General features: G+C 43.9%; 1 long non-coding RNA gene across 2 annotated transcripts; it reads left to right on the forward strand.

Moving 5' to 3' along the window:
* The first annotated feature begins 1,843 nt into the window (after positions 1-1,843).
* LOC135378977 (uncharacterized) lies at positions 1,844-6,421 on the forward strand. Of its 2 annotated transcripts, none has more exons than XR_010418654.1 (3): positions 1,844-2,152; positions 2,794-3,048; positions 3,832-6,421. It is a non-coding gene; the product is annotated as an uncharacterized LOC135378977 (long non-coding RNA). The 2 variants fall into 2 exon arrangements; XR_010418655.1 differs by having other exon boundaries at positions 1,844-2,049.
* The last annotated feature ends 9,243 nt before the right edge of the window (positions 6,422-15,664 follow it).

Below are 15,664 nucleotides of genomic sequence, written 5' to 3' on the forward strand. Positions count from 1 at the left end.
CTCGACATACTCAAGAAATGGGTGCAGAACCTGCGTAATGCCCGCAAACTTTTACTACCACAGCATCTCCAAAAAGTAAAGGGATATGTGTCACATGGGATTTTTAAAGGCATTCACAGTATATAATACCTTGTATGAACTGTTGTAGATCTAAGCAGCTTCTACAGTACACTCTCAGAAATTAAAACTTGTCAGGGAACTGTGATAATTGTTTCAGTTAATAGGCATGCACATATACGCTATAAGAAGACAACTATTTATTGAGAATGCACTTCTCTGGCTACTCATGTTGTTTACATCTACTGTTGATCACATTCATTTATCACGTATTATATTCTTATATATTATTATTATTATATTATCACATATTCGATCACATCAAATTTAAAATTTAGCATATATGAGAAAGTATCAGTGGGGAAGTTGCTATTCATTGCTCATTCCAACCTAAAATTGAGTGCTACAAATTTAGAGAGCGTACCTGACCATTGTCATTCCTAAAATATATATTGCCATTGTAGCAATGTCACAAAACAATAAATGTAGCCTTTTGCGACCTCCCTGCACGTTCATTGTATCCTGAAACGCATAAGTGCAAGAAATAAATCTTGAAGTTGAATAAACTTGATGTTGTATAAACTTGACATAAAATGTTGAATAATATAATGAATGATACAAAATATTGAATAAACTTGAACTCGTATATTCTCTTTACTCATCATCAGTGATCTTCATTACAAAAGCATATCGTGTTAGACTTTTTTGTTTGCGTTTCACAGACTGGGTACACGAGGGCCAAAATGACAAAATCACAACTGTTTCAACCTCCAAATAGTCCTGTTGCAATTTGAAGACCATACATGGAGCTGCATTTTTTGGAACATGCTCCACATAACAAGCATGACAAAGTCAGCACTGGATAGCAGGACCCCGTCCCCAAGCAGCTTTTCTCACGCTGCAGTTGTATTCAACAAAAGCATGTGAGTGCTGGAGAAGGACATTCAGTTTGGCACAACCGCGCCTGCAAATAATCCGAGCAAATAAAGGAAGAAGCAAACAAACATAGAAGGGCTGTACTTAAAAAAGAGATAAGTCCTGTGTCTCAAGGAGGTGTTACCACTTTCTAAGTAACTTAATTGATTAAGCTTACATCACTACCTGATTAACTGTCCTAACGAGCGTGATCTAATGGCGTGAAGTATTTAGGGCTGCTTCGGTGTGTCCATATTTGCGAGGCAAAGCACCGCTGTCGTTTACTAAAAGACTGTTTCTGCCACGATGCTTGATATAAATCATACTAAACCCATACACGACTAAGACAACGGCTGTGATTCTACAGTACGATCTCTTTCTGCCATGCGAGTATATATATCATCCCGGACCGTTCTTTATGGAACAATTTTTGTCCACAACGCAGCACGGGATATTACATACATGGTTGTTGTTAACCTCACATCGTTTCTTATTGAAATATTGGCTGGGAAACGTACTGTAGTACAATCACCAGCGCTGCACTGCCGTGACGGTCTAGTTTCGGAATGCAAAACATAACGTAATTAAGAATCGAACGACAGGACACCTGTGAAACACTGTTAGGATACATCAGTATACTGGCACCTTACAAAATTGTGTGATGACAAACAACGATCAACGCCTGCAGCGCAATAAATACTCACAATCTCCGTTGCCTCCCATTGTTTTCTATGGGCGCACACTGCGTTTTAGGGCCTCCCAACATGGCGGCCCGAATGCACGCCTCTCCCCCACGAGCCCCTCTCCCATGCGCGATCCAGCCTTTATACATAGAGATCAGTGCGTAGGCCTTCGACAAGCGGTTGCCGGGAGGAATGCACCTCCACCCGATTGGTCATTTTGAATGACGTCATGCTGGAACCTCATTGGAGAAAATCGCCGGCAGCGTCGTCTGCTGCTAGGTCCGCTATGTGTACTGTCTGTCTAGCTCCACATCCCGCTTGATTGTGTGATTGTGGTGTGAATCACGTGGTTTCAGGATTGTGTTGAACTTTTCGAGTGCAGGAACGGGGAAAGGTAAGCACTGGTGCATGAGTGAAGGTGCAGGAAGAGCACACAAGGAATGGTGTTGACCCACAGTGCTTTCAGCTGTCATCCAACGAAAATGCAAAGATTGCAGGTATGGTGCGGTGTACTGGCAGAGGGTATTTCATATTATCAAACAAAATGGGTCTGTCCAGATCGACTTACAATAAATTCAGGTTATACACGATATACCACCCCGTCCATCAACAATTAATTCGTGTGAATAACGAGAATTTATTGTGAGACGGTGGAGAATAACGTGTGTTTATTCCTGTATTCTTTTTGAGTGCACACTAGTTCAGTTGCATGTGTATATACACATTTGACGTAAACTTCATATCAAAGAAATAGTAAAGTGTTTAAGACTGAAGACTACTTATGTAATGAAGATTTACACTTTTGATTGCAAGCTGGACAAAGACCCATGGTGGCTGGGCAAAATTACTAATGATGCCCGAACCTGTCAGTATAGCGTCCCATTTCACCTAGAATTGTGGGTTCAAAGATAGCACCCAATCCTTGCCCCCAAATGCAGGAAAGTTTTAAATTTCCTGAGGAAAGCTTTAATACAAAATATTTCAAAAGGACATATTTAACAACAAAAAGAGCCTGACAGTAAATGTACACTTCACTGTACTATAGGCACCTACATTTCAAACTGCTCCCGTCCAGCCCCGATACAGCAATTATGAACCAACATCTCTGTATTTGACACAATATGTCTGTTGCCTGCAGGGAAACTAGCAGAAGGTGTGTCATTGCAAGTCGTCCTGCATGATGTACAGGACTCTACTGCTGGCCCTGTAACACGTCTCCACCTTGTCAACTGAATGGACCTCCACAACATACTGAAGTCTTTTGACGTCAGTTATGCCAAAAGAATGGATCATGACGATTTCGTGAGTGTTGCTGGGGCGTAGGTCTCTTGTTACTTGCGATGAGGCAACGCTCACTCAGGACAACAGCCCAGTGAAGTTCTTCAAACAGGGAGTATGTGATGAGAAAGGCCATTCAGTTTTTCTGTGTACGTGTACCTGGCAGCCCCTTTTTAGAAAGACCGTTCAACAAGGACGACCTCTCTTTAGTAGTACTGATGGAAACAACAGCAGTTGTTATCAAAGCTCGGCTTAGAGAAGATCTGCATAGGCTCAACCCGTGTAGAGAAAACAATGCAGTGACGAGGTGTCAGTGCATGTTACAATGTGAGATATAGCTAACAGTAACAAAAATTAAGTGCCAAGAATGAGTAAACACAAACTGAAGTTTTCACAACCTTTTCTCAGAGAGTAGTATTGTAGTAGGCAATGTATTTTTAGGTGAAATGGGCTATATCTGCCATACACTTCTTATTTGTATATCATAAAAATTCTACATTGACGTGGCACGTTTTTGATGTCAATTCACAATACATAGTTTCTCGCTGTTAACACTTTCTGAAGGTGCTACATTGTGGAGAAAGTTCCACGCAAGCAGACAAGGTTGGTTACATAATTTTTGGACAACAGGATTTTTACACAACATTTTGTAACACATGTTACACGAAGCACCCTGTATGTATTTAGCTTGCATTAATGTACTGCTGGGGACACGGTTAGCTAAAATCGCCTGTCAGTGCTTTGCCGCCCCATATTACCTCGGTTGCAGCACGTTATTACTAGAAAGAAATAGTCTTGCAATACCTGGAGGTTTGAGATGTGGTAGACCATGGAGTGCTGATTTTTTACAACAGTGTCCCCTACAGAACAATGAACGCTCACTTTCTTCTTCTTGCAGGCATAACTGAATACGACGACATGACAGTTGATGAGTACAGTGCGGGCATGCCTTTTGCTTACTGTGTGCAGGAACTCTCGTCACAAAGGTGTTTATGTCAGACAATGCATCAGTGTTCTATATTGCATGGAAGACCGTGATGGGACAAGCAGAACGAGGGTTGCTGTGTGTGTGGCACATAGACCAAAACTGGCAGAAAAGTCTGAGCAAGATTAAAGGTATGCTTGAAGATGGAAGACATAGGAAGCATCCAAAATTTCGAGATTTATTACGAGCTTTCAGGCAGAGACTGCCCTTCTTCAGGTACATTGTGCACATGTTACAAAACAATATATAGCACTAACATGGGTGAGAGCAGAAAGGAAGAGGGTGAGGGAGTACATAGTGATGAACTGCTTGACACATTTGATGTCACAAAAATATTCATAAAGAGATAGAAAGTAACAACTGGGAAAGAAGACAAAATATACATGGCATTGAGATCCGTTGGAGAGACTAAAACCTATGTGAATGAGACTGAGGATGTTTTTGCCCAGAAAAGTACCCACACAATCAACAGCAGCATTCATAGGACAAAAAAGGCCAAAACATTCAAGCTCAGGTGTACAAATCACTGAGACTGCTTCCGGAGTGCACAGACGTCCAAGAATTCGAGAACTTGATGACCTTGTTTTTAGATGATGCTGACAAAACCTTTCAAGATATCCTCATCTACTTCAAAAACAGTTATCCATCCCGACCTGAAGTATGGGCACGCTGCCACAGAGCGAGTGCAGGAATAAACATGAACATGTAGTTGGAGGGCATGCACAGGGCTCTCAAGCATTGCTGGGAGAAGCATTGGAAGAAAAGAACAAGACAATAGACAAGCTGGTCTCGGCTTTGATGGGATAGACTAGGGACAAGCTCTTTGACGGCCTTATCAAGATGTGTATGGGAGCTCATCATGCAAGTGAAAGGATGGCAGATGATAGTGTGGCACCATCAAGGGATCCAAGTGTTTGGGATGTGAAGCCCCAGTCTGTTACAGGTGTAACATACACAGTCACAGCAATACCACCAGCAATACACATGATGGAAAGGAAAATGTGTGCTAAAATGCAAACAGTGCAAAATATGTGTTCATGGCTATGTTTGTACATGTCATGATCATGTAATCAGCTTTAATATGTGAAGACATATTCATAGTGTTGCATGTTCTGGGGACACCCAACACGCACAGCCATGAAGGAGTGAACAACCTGATGCCAGGAGCTCCTTGACAGTATCTGTGCTCTAAATGAATCAAAAGTGGCCGTTGCTGTCAGCTCAGATGCGTCACAAGCCTTTCCTCTGGCACACAGCATTGTTGGTTATTTGTTCTCAGCTGGTGTGAACAAGAGATAGTCACAAAAGTACAAAAACTGCTACAAAGTGCCGCAGATTTGTTGAGTTTCAAGCAAAGAAGTTGGCGCACAAAGGAACCACACAATAAAAAGGTGGAAAAGCTGCTTCACTTTCATACGACAAACATATAGGGACTAAAAAGGGCCAAGGCTTATTCTGTCGAAGGCAACTGCAGATGAGCAAGAAAATGATGCTGCAGCAGCTTGCTAATACAAAAGTTGAGGTCCCTTATATTCATACAGGTTTTGACCATATCTACATAGATCTCTTAATTATACATGCAGTATTAAGCCAGGTCCTGCTGCGACAAAATTTGTAGTGTTATCTTACAGGAGTAGAGAGAGCAATCCCAAAAATGTTCAGATTAAGACGTCTGATAAAAGTGTATGTGTCATCTTACCAAACAGAGCGAAAGAGTTTTTGATCTGTCCACTCCGTCACCCTTAACTCGCCACTCCGGGTATATACGCTGAGGAGAAGTATGATGCCACATCACCGGTGACGTTACAGGGCCAACTAGTTCTGATTCGCTGGTCAGGGGGTCACTGCCCTGTCCCTTTGCTGCCATAAACCAGTTTTGCCAATTCTCCAGGAGAATTGTGGATAGAAGAAGAGGCCGAATCATTACTGAGCTAGGAGAAAGGCCCTTTCAGAACCCCAAGCAGCAGACAACATTTCTCTGGACCAATCGGCATGCATGGCCCCTGTAGCATCAGCGTGAGGTCCCAGGCAGATCACAGGCTGATACTGCTCTCCACCGCAGTTGCTCTTTGCGGCGTACTTAAATTCAATTTCTGCGATAATTACGACTCTGTGGTGTGAATGACTTCTCATGGTGCATGTTACCGGTTTGCTTAAGTTTTATAAGAAGAAAACAGGATGTTAAAAATGTCTTCTGTGCTACTTTAAGTCTTATGATATTATGTGTACTACAGGCATTTTGGAATATTACTTTTCTTCTTGTGGATTGCTATTGGCAACCTTTTATGTAGCACTCTTTTAGTGTTGTGTGAAAATGCACTATGTATTAGCACACAGTTTTCAGTGCGATGCTCTTTGTGTGGATATCTTTTAGCACAATTTTCAAATTATAATTTTTATGTGCTTCCATGCAAATCTCACAGATATTAATGTGTTGTGCTGCAGTGTTTCTTTCAATTGCTTCTACTATATGTGTTAATTAAAACAAAACAGTTGGTGGCTCTGTGATATCTACACTTGTGTTTCTTTTTTCCTGTACACATGGTTTACCAGCTAAGTCTGATATGCTGTTATGATGCTCCATATTCCACACATGACACTATGTGGGCAATCAGTTCGTGCAATACTGGTGGGCAGAATATTAAACTACATAAAACACAGGGACACGGAGGCAATTACTGGGCAGGAGGAGCACTTTAGTAAAGTTAATATACACAGCAGTTATAGATAGCATATAGCGATAGGAAATGATGTCAAGATATACAATGCCACAGAAAGATTCACTACATAGAAGCAAGAAAAATGGTAGCTCAAAAAGGAGAACGTGGGGTTCTAAAATGTCTGCTAAATATGCAAAGCACAAAGAAATATTACAAGCAAGTAAAAATCTTGAAAAACACATGACCTGACTAGTGCAATGACTGGAATATCAATACGTACAGCTGTAGAAAAATGTAATAAACATGTAAAAAGCTAAACTCACTGGTAATCATCATAACAGGACCTGGATTAGTACAGTGGTACAAACACCAACATGCCCGTCCATATGTGCGCTATGCCTGTGTAAAGCACAAAATCGATAATAATAAAACAATGACAAACAGGTAAAGACTAAAATGAAGTCATAGACATTACAGTGGCATGCAACTTTGAATGCTGCAAGGATAAAAAGATCAATACTTTTAACCAGACATGTGGCCTCTCTACAAAAATTAGTATGCATGATCTGCGCCTGCATGAATGTAAGTGACTTCAGCCTCGTTGTCATTGAGCTGGTGCTTTAGCATTTCTTTTTCAGCTGCTGTAGGCTTTGAAAGACTGAGTCTGGGTTTCTTTGTCCACTTTTTCTTTGTCGTGTGGTAGCGAAGTTGCTTTACCAGCTTTTTGTTGTTTGGCTCTTTTGAGCACTTTGCTGCTTCCTGTGCACTTAGCAGGTCAGCAGCATTTTGTAATAGCTTGTGGACTTTGGTCACCGTCTCATGTTCCACACCACCTGATGATAAGTAACCAATCACACTATGTGCTAGAGATATGGCTTGTGAAACATCTGAGCTGTTAGCAGCAACTTCTCTTATGTTATTCAAGGCACACATACTATCAAAGAGCTTTTGACAACTTTCTGCATCAGGCTGTTGCGTACTGCTTGGCTCATTTGGCTGACTGGTCACAGAATATGCAACTTTGTGAATGTGTTTGCACATGTTGAAGCTTATGACATGGTCATGACATGTGCAGACATAGCTGTGCACACATTTATCACATTTTTCACACCTTAACATGCATCTTCCTTGACATTCGGGATCAGTCAATTCTTTGACGGTGTACAGCACACCTGCCACACTTTGTGACTTTACCTCCCAAGTAGCTGCATCACTTGAGGGTAGCACATTATCCTGCGCAATTCCTTCACTAGCATTATGCGCTTTTGCAATCAGGTTTGATCTGTACGTCCTAGCCCCCTTGCACATCTTGATAAGACGATCAAACAACTTATCTCTTGTCAGTTTCATTAAAGCTGATATTAACTTGTCTACCCTTTTGTTTTTTTCACCTTTTAGGTAGCAGTGTTTTAGAGCTCTATGCATACTTTCAAGGTACATATTTGTATTGATTCCTGCACTTGCTCTGTAGCAATATGCCCACATCTCAGGCCGGGTTGCATAGCTGTTTTTGAAGTATGTGAGGAAGTCTTGAATAACTTCAGTCTTGTCACATAAAAATTGATGCATGAGCTTCTGAAACTGCTCCACGTTTGTGCATTCCAGAAGTAACCTTAGTGTCTTGTACACTTGAACCTGTACGTGCTGTCCCTTGAGTTTGTTCAGGTTTTTACGCCAGTTATGATCGACATGCCAAGCACATAGGAGCCTGCGTTCTGCTGGCCCCATCACACTTTCCCATGCATTGTAGAATTCGGATGCGTCGTCGGACATAAAAACTTTTGTGGCAAGACTGCCAGCAGATGCCTTCACTGCCTCAAAGAACACCTTCATAGTTGAAGTATCTGCACGGTTGCTCAGCAAATATGCACAGGGAAGACCAGCCCCGTACTCATCCACTGTCATCAAGGTTGTTAGGAGAAAGTCATACCCAGTCGTGCCTGCAAGAAGAAAATATACATCATTGCAAAGATGCTGTATTCCTAACAATATCAACAACTTTTAGATTAAAAGCTCTCCAGTGGAAATGCCCAATCCGTTCATCATCCTTTGGTAAAGCTTAACACCAAAACTGGAAAACACGACAGTGAGGTCACAGGATGTGATTTCTAAGTGATTGTCACTGTAGGTACACTTTGTGATACACCATTTTCAGATATCTATAACTAAGCACAAAAACCTGGAGTCAGGCCGGATAACAGACTTTACGAGGCATGAGCAGATACTGTAGGATTATTTTCTTTTTGATATTTGTCACAAGACTCATAGAATTTGAGCATAATCTGAGAGCATTAGGAACCATTACACAAGTGCACAAAATAAGGAATAAAGAGATCAGTTTAGCTTGATTCACAGTAAACAGCAGTTTTCTGCGTGTTTCTGAAACAGTGGTTTCTCAACAAGCTACTTGTGAAGCAATATAATTCAGCTGATAGAGCAATAGTTGTTGTAATGGGTATCAGTGTGAAGCAGCGCAGCCTTTTAGTCAATTGTTGTATCGCCCAGTGATGGAAACCACACATATCCCAGCTTTTCGATGCAAAGCTGCCATTCCCATGAGCTGTATGTTCCTATAGCAAAGAACCGCCACCCCGCTTTTGGCAATAGCTGTCACAACTCGCCACGTTTCTACTGAACAGTTGTGCCAGTCTGTGAGCTTACCATGAGTTGAGTCAATGCATATCTTCTCTGAGCCGAGCTTCGAGAGCAAATGTTGCTGGGGTTCTGTCATAATGACTAAAGCAAAGTCATCTTTCTCAAAAAGACCTTTCTCGTCACAGAGCCCCTGTTGCTTGAAGTACCTCACTGGACTGTTATCTTGAGGTTGCATTGAGTCCACCCACGTGGCAACACTTAAAACATCGTTCTGGTTTGTCCGTTCCGAATACGTAATGTTGAATGACTTCAGTATGTTGTGTAGGTCTCGTCGGTTCACAAGATGAAGCCGTGTCACAGGGCCTGCAATGGAGTCTCGGATGCTGTCCAATATGGCCTGCAGCGAGACGCCTTCAGCTAGCTTTCCTGTAAACAGCAGATACTTTGTGTGAGATATCAGAGTATGATGTTCCTCATCCGCAGTTGAGCACAGGAAATGGCAACATGTGACATAGTAGTTTGTAAATGAACCTGCATACCACAAAACAAAGTACACAATGAAAAGAGAAAGTTTTCATGCACAGCTAATTCTGCATCCATTATACAGACATCTGCTGGTGCTCAACTATGAAAAATTTGCTTAACAGACTGTTTGTTTAATCCTTGTTTTATGTCCTTGTTTGTTCTTTCTTTTGTGTTATGTAATGACCCTTCTACATTACATTGCGTCGCAATGCGGAATGTAGATCACCCTACTGTTCCAGTTCACATTTCAGCTTAATGAACTCAAAACAAAAAGGAACTGCTATCACCACCACAGTTCCAAGTGAATAATGGCTACAACACTGTCCAATAGAACATGATACCTGCAATTTCCGCTTTTTCATTTGATGAAAGTCCATAATGTTGGGGTTCGACACCATGTCCGGTGTGACATTTCTGGTAGCGCACCTTGACTGCTTCTGCTTCACCTTCTCTTGTTACTGTCATGGATGCAAAGCAGTGACTTCCGATTTTACAGGATTTCTGTGATTTTAACCTCCTTTTTCCCACCCCTGTGCTTGAGTAGACTCCGGAACGATGGCATGTCAGGTACTGCCTAACAGACCCATCTGCCAGTCGTTTTGCTGCAGTGGATGAGACAAATCTTGCCTGCCACTCTGTCTCTTCACTTTCCTTCCACTTCTTAAAATCTGCGAGAGAAAAATAATAATTGCCCTCTTGAGTTCACAATTAATGTATGAGATATTCCACACATCTTCTCTGATGCCTTTGCGAGGGAAAACATCTTGGAAAGTGTAAGGAGTGAAGCTCTCTGAGAAGAGGCGAAGAGTTTTCACTCTGCCGGAGGGGGCCGGGGCCAGAGAGGTCGAGCATGGTATGAGGAATTTCGTGTTGTGACTGAGACTAACTTTTAGAGGATTTTCATCATCACTTGCATGCAACACGCGATCGATTCTTAGGATATCCCTCGAAACTTTCATCTTCTTGAGTGTCAGCTGGGCAGATTACCGGAGGGGGCCTGGCCCCCCCTAGGAAAGTTCCGGGGGAGGGGGGGAGCATGGAGAGAAAGATACGGTACAGCTGTGCGACGAACCGCGCCACGACCTTTTTTCTGTCTTTGTTGCATAGCCAAAACCTGGACTTTGAGGAAGTCTCATTATTTCAGGAAGGGGATGGCTCACCTTCTTCATTGTCGAAGGTTCTTTCCACGATTTCCTCTGGAAATTGATGCTTTGAGACCGCATGATTTCGCAGAGCTTCGAGGTTTGCGAACTCCGATTTGCAGTCCTGGCATTTGAAAGGAAGGCGCAGATCTGCTGTTACATGATGCACGTTTCCTATATGTCTTCGTAGAGTTGAAGGCCTTGCAAACACCTTGTCGCAAATGCGGCACGTTGTCAACGGCTTTAAGCTAGCTGATTCGGACATTTCGCGACATCAAAAGTGGAAAGCACGTGTCGAGACACCAAAAAAAGACAGGTGGTGGTAGCGATGCTAATGAAAGACAGAGAACAGACGACGCTGCCGGCGATTTTCTCCAATGAGGTTCCAGCATGACGTCATTCAAAATGACCAATCGGGTGGAGGTGCATTCCTCCCGGCAACCGCTTGTGGCCTTCGTTGGTATTCAACTTCAAAACCCCATCAGCGGTCGCCCGAAGCCACGTGACTGCGCAATGTGCTATGAGCTCACTTACCTGTCAACAACGGGCGCAACCACGGTGTAAGATATATATATAGTTAGGTGAGGAAGCTCCCCCACCGCTGCCCGCGAAGCGCCGACCAGATAATGTTCAAGGTCGTTCAGGGTTCTCCCCCTACGCAAGATGTGGCGCTGACAATCGTGGGCTTCTCTCTTCCAAACTTTGCACTGGCATAACCGCAAAGTATGGGGTTGCTGAAATTGAACTCTCGCGCAGTGTAGCGACGGGATAGAATGCATATAGCTTGTTTGGTGTTTTTGGAGAGTTTATATGTTGTAGAACCTTGTCAAACACCTTTACTAATTTAACAGTATTAATTTGGAATAGCAGCGTGTTACAATAATAGCCACTACGACGACTTCGTTCCATTTTCGCTTCGTTTGCACCCCGAATTTTATTGCACCTTGTAAAAACAGGTCATCGTCCAGGGAACAGGGAGGGAACAGAAAACAAGTCGAGGGAACTTGGTTCTCTTGTTTTGTAGATATTTTTGTGAAATAAAGGGCAGCTTTCACTGTGGTATCGGACTCTCGGACCCATGCTCTGTGCTTATATAAGCTGGCGTCTTGGGCCGCTGCGTATAGTTGGACCTCCGCTTTTTTCTCGAGAAATCCAAACGTGACAACACTCTGAAGACGACGCAAAATCAGTGAGTGGCTGCATGCACAGTAATGGGTAGAAAGTGTTTCGTTCCGAATTGCCGTTCCGGCTATGATTCCACGAGCGAAAAAGTATCTCTCTTCAAAGCGCCGTCGGACGCTCAAAGGCTAGCAATATGGAACCGTGCAATCCCTCGTCAGGATCGAGACATTCGACCTACTGACAGTGTCTGCGAAAAGCACTTCATGGACAGCATGATTTCCAGGGTATACCACTCCGAAATTAATGGACATATTCTGCTGCACGAGAAAAAGAAGTGCCCGGTGTTGTTGCCGCACGCTGTGCCAACCATAGGTCGGCGAATTCATTCATGATGGACTTCACCGACGTCATTCACCATCACCTCATAGAGAATGATGTGATGTTGAATGAAGGGCATGATGTGATGTGAAGTTGAAGTTGAAGTTGAATGAACGGCATGGTGTGAAATGAATCTGAAGTTGAAGTTGAATGAAGGGTCATGATGTGATGTGAAGTTGATGTTGAAGTTGAATGAAGGGCTATGATGGGATTTGAAGTTGAAGTCCGCGTGATGGGTTTTGAAGTTGAAGTCCACGTGATGGGATTTGAAGTTGAAGTCCACGTGATGGGTTTTGAAGTTGAAGTCCGCGTGACGGGTTTTGAAGTTGAAGTCCGCGTGACGGGTTTTGAAGTTGAAGTCCGCGTGATGCGTTTTGAAGTTGAAGTCAGTGTGGTGGGATTTGATGTTGAAGTCAGCGTGATTGGTTTTGAAGTTGAAGTCAGCGTGTGTGGGTTTGGAAGTCGAAGTCCGTGTGTTGGGTTTTGAAGTCAGCGCGATGGTTTTTAATGGGAAGTCAGCGGGATGGGTTTTGAAGCTGAAGTCTGCGCGATGGATTTTGAAGATGACGGATAGGTTTCGAAGTCCTCATAATAGGTTTTGAAGCCGACATGTTTAGTCGATGTCTGACGTTCACGTGTCGTGACTGCTACTTGTACGAACGCGTGCGGAGTGAATGGCAAATGTGTATTGGAGTGCACCGAGCGCACATAAACGCTTCGCGTTTCGTGTCTGGCGTGGGCGTATGGGCCTGACACTGCAGATGCCTGGCAGACTCCTCCCCCCCCCTTTGTTGTGTATCGGCGGTCGCAGGTAGGGAAGTGTTTGGGACGCGTTACTCTCTGGCGTAGTGGGGCGCGGAGGGCAATGTCATGTAGCCGGAGGCAACTGTATGTTGCGAATGTGAGCGGTAGATTAGATCGAGATGCGATTTGGCGTTCTGCGGTCGCGCGGTCTGCACGTTGCGGTTGTTCTGTTTGACTCATTTGCTCGCCTACAGCTATAATGTGCGTGTATATGTATATTGGATGGGTTCGGATTTCAGCCTCCGCCTTCGGTCGCGTACGCACGTTTTACTAGACGACAGTAGATTGCTGTCGTACTGACGAAGTGTGTTTTATTAGGCTTATTTTGTGTCTTTTTAGATTGCTTATTTTTCCTTTGTGTGATTGGGATCCAAATAGGACAAGATCGGGCTGGCATTGTTTTTGTGGACGTCTTTTATTTTAAATGTAATACACAGAGGTCACTATAGGTCTCTTATTTATCTGAAGTGCATAGGTCATGTTTTGGGGAATTATGTGTTCGGCATGCATGTAGCATCCATCGGACACAAGTGTTCCATCAGACCACGCAGCTGCTATTTCTTAGATATTCATCGCCAATAAAGTACATTTCAACAGAGGTGAGGAAGTTAATTACCACCCAAAAGTTGCTAGTTACGAGTTACGTCATTAAGCTAAATATGTAATGAAGTTACAACCTTCAAGTTATCAAAATGAAATTAAGTGAGAAATGAAAGTTCTTGCTACCATGCCGAAATTAAGTTCGGAGCGGAGTTCCGAATATACCTTGTCAATTGGGCACAAAATGAGAATTGGAATTCCAAGTTCCGCGAGTTCCCATTTTCCGCGCACATTTCATAGAACGTTGCCAGTGGCCTTACCACCTTCCCCGTAAAAAAATGCACTCCATGCTCTGCTGCGACCAAACTCAGAAGCACGTCGGAATTGCGTTTGCATACATCCAGTACATCGCGCTGCAACAAGGCGGAGCAGACAGGCTGCTGGCGCCGCGCACGTGCAAGAGGCGGGATCACTGTCGTCGGATTTTTCCGCAGCAAAATAAAAAGAAAGGAGCCCGCGTTGTGCGTTCTGCCTGCTTGGACATGAAGCGAAATACAACTTTGCTCATGATACTTTTGCGAAGTTACCTCAAAAAGTGACTAACACTACTGTCAAGTGATTATGATGAGGGGTTGTTTCAAACATCAAATAAAAACAGGTAAGAGTGGGAATTGTTGGGTCGTGGAAACTGTGTCGACACATATTTATTTAGAGATTATAAGAGAGGAAAAGAAACTGTTTCACGACTGTAAGTTGGTGCTCTTCCGGGCTCCTTGCAGTCTTCACTTCAATTTGCGCCTCACATTCTGTATGTATTACATGTGTCCAAACGCCTCGGTCGTCCGCATATACCCTCCTCGGAGGAAAAATAATACAATGGGTTACACTTTTCCGAGGACAGATTCTCAGTTTTTGGTGTCAGTGATTTATCCAGACCATGATACATCCCTGTGACACCCCCATTCCAAAGAAAAAAGTTTGGCGACACCCCCTGCAAAAAAGGGGGCTTGCCGTTTCAGCTGTAATGACCTGTCGGTAAGTATACGTGTAAAGCTGTTATCACGTAGCTGTAATAATGACCGCGCCCCCTGCTTGGGATTCCGGATAAACCACTGCAGTGGTGTATTGCATGAAAGAATTAGAGTAAAAACATAAGTCCAGCGAAGGTGATTACAAGTCGCTGAATTCGTTCATGACGGCTATTTCCAGTGTCAGTAGGCATCATGTCACAAGAACTCATGTAATACTGAGTGGCCGGTCACGATGTATTCCGATGCCGAAGCTAATACCCCCGCGTCACGAGTGAAAAATGGCACGGCGGAAAAGCGAGAGGTATGAAGCCCCATGATCGTGCAATGTACCGGCAGACAAGGATATCGTACGAAGCCACATAAACCTGCAATGTGCTATGCGCTCACTTAGCTGTCAACAACGGGAGCAACATTGTGCAACAACCCTACCGCCTAAGCAACATATCTCCCGCCGCCGTTCACATGCGACAGCGGAGGTCAAACGTTGCATCCCTCTCTTCCCTCCTTTCTTGGTGCACCCTGCTTCCAAGCCCAACCCAGAGCAAGGCGACCGCACCCTCCAAACAGCATACCCCTCCTCCGCTTACGCTTTCGCCGCCACTACCAGGAAATCCACGCTAACAGGGGCGAGGAAAACGCCAACGTCGTAATCCTCCAGCAGCGAGCAGCCGGGCACACCAACGTAGGCCTTCGTTGGTATTCAACTTCAAAACCCCATCAGCGGTCACCCGAAGCCACATGAACGCGCAATGTGCTATGCGCTCACTTATCTGTCAACAACGGGCGCAATATTGTGCAACAACCCTACCGCGCAAGCAATACACCTTTCGCTGTTCGCATGCGACAGCGGAGGTCAAACGTGGCATCCCTCCCTTTCCTCCTTCATTGGTAAACCCTGCTTCCAAGTCCAACCGAGTGCAGGCTGACCGCGCCCACCAAACAGCATACC

This window comes from Ornithodoros turicata, chromosome 1 (genome assembly GCF_037126465.1).
Source record: "Ornithodoros turicata isolate Travis chromosome 1, ASM3712646v1, whole genome shotgun sequence".
In the NCBI taxonomy this organism is placed as follows: Eukaryota; Metazoa; Arthropoda; class Arachnida; order Ixodida; family Argasidae; genus Ornithodoros; species Ornithodoros turicata.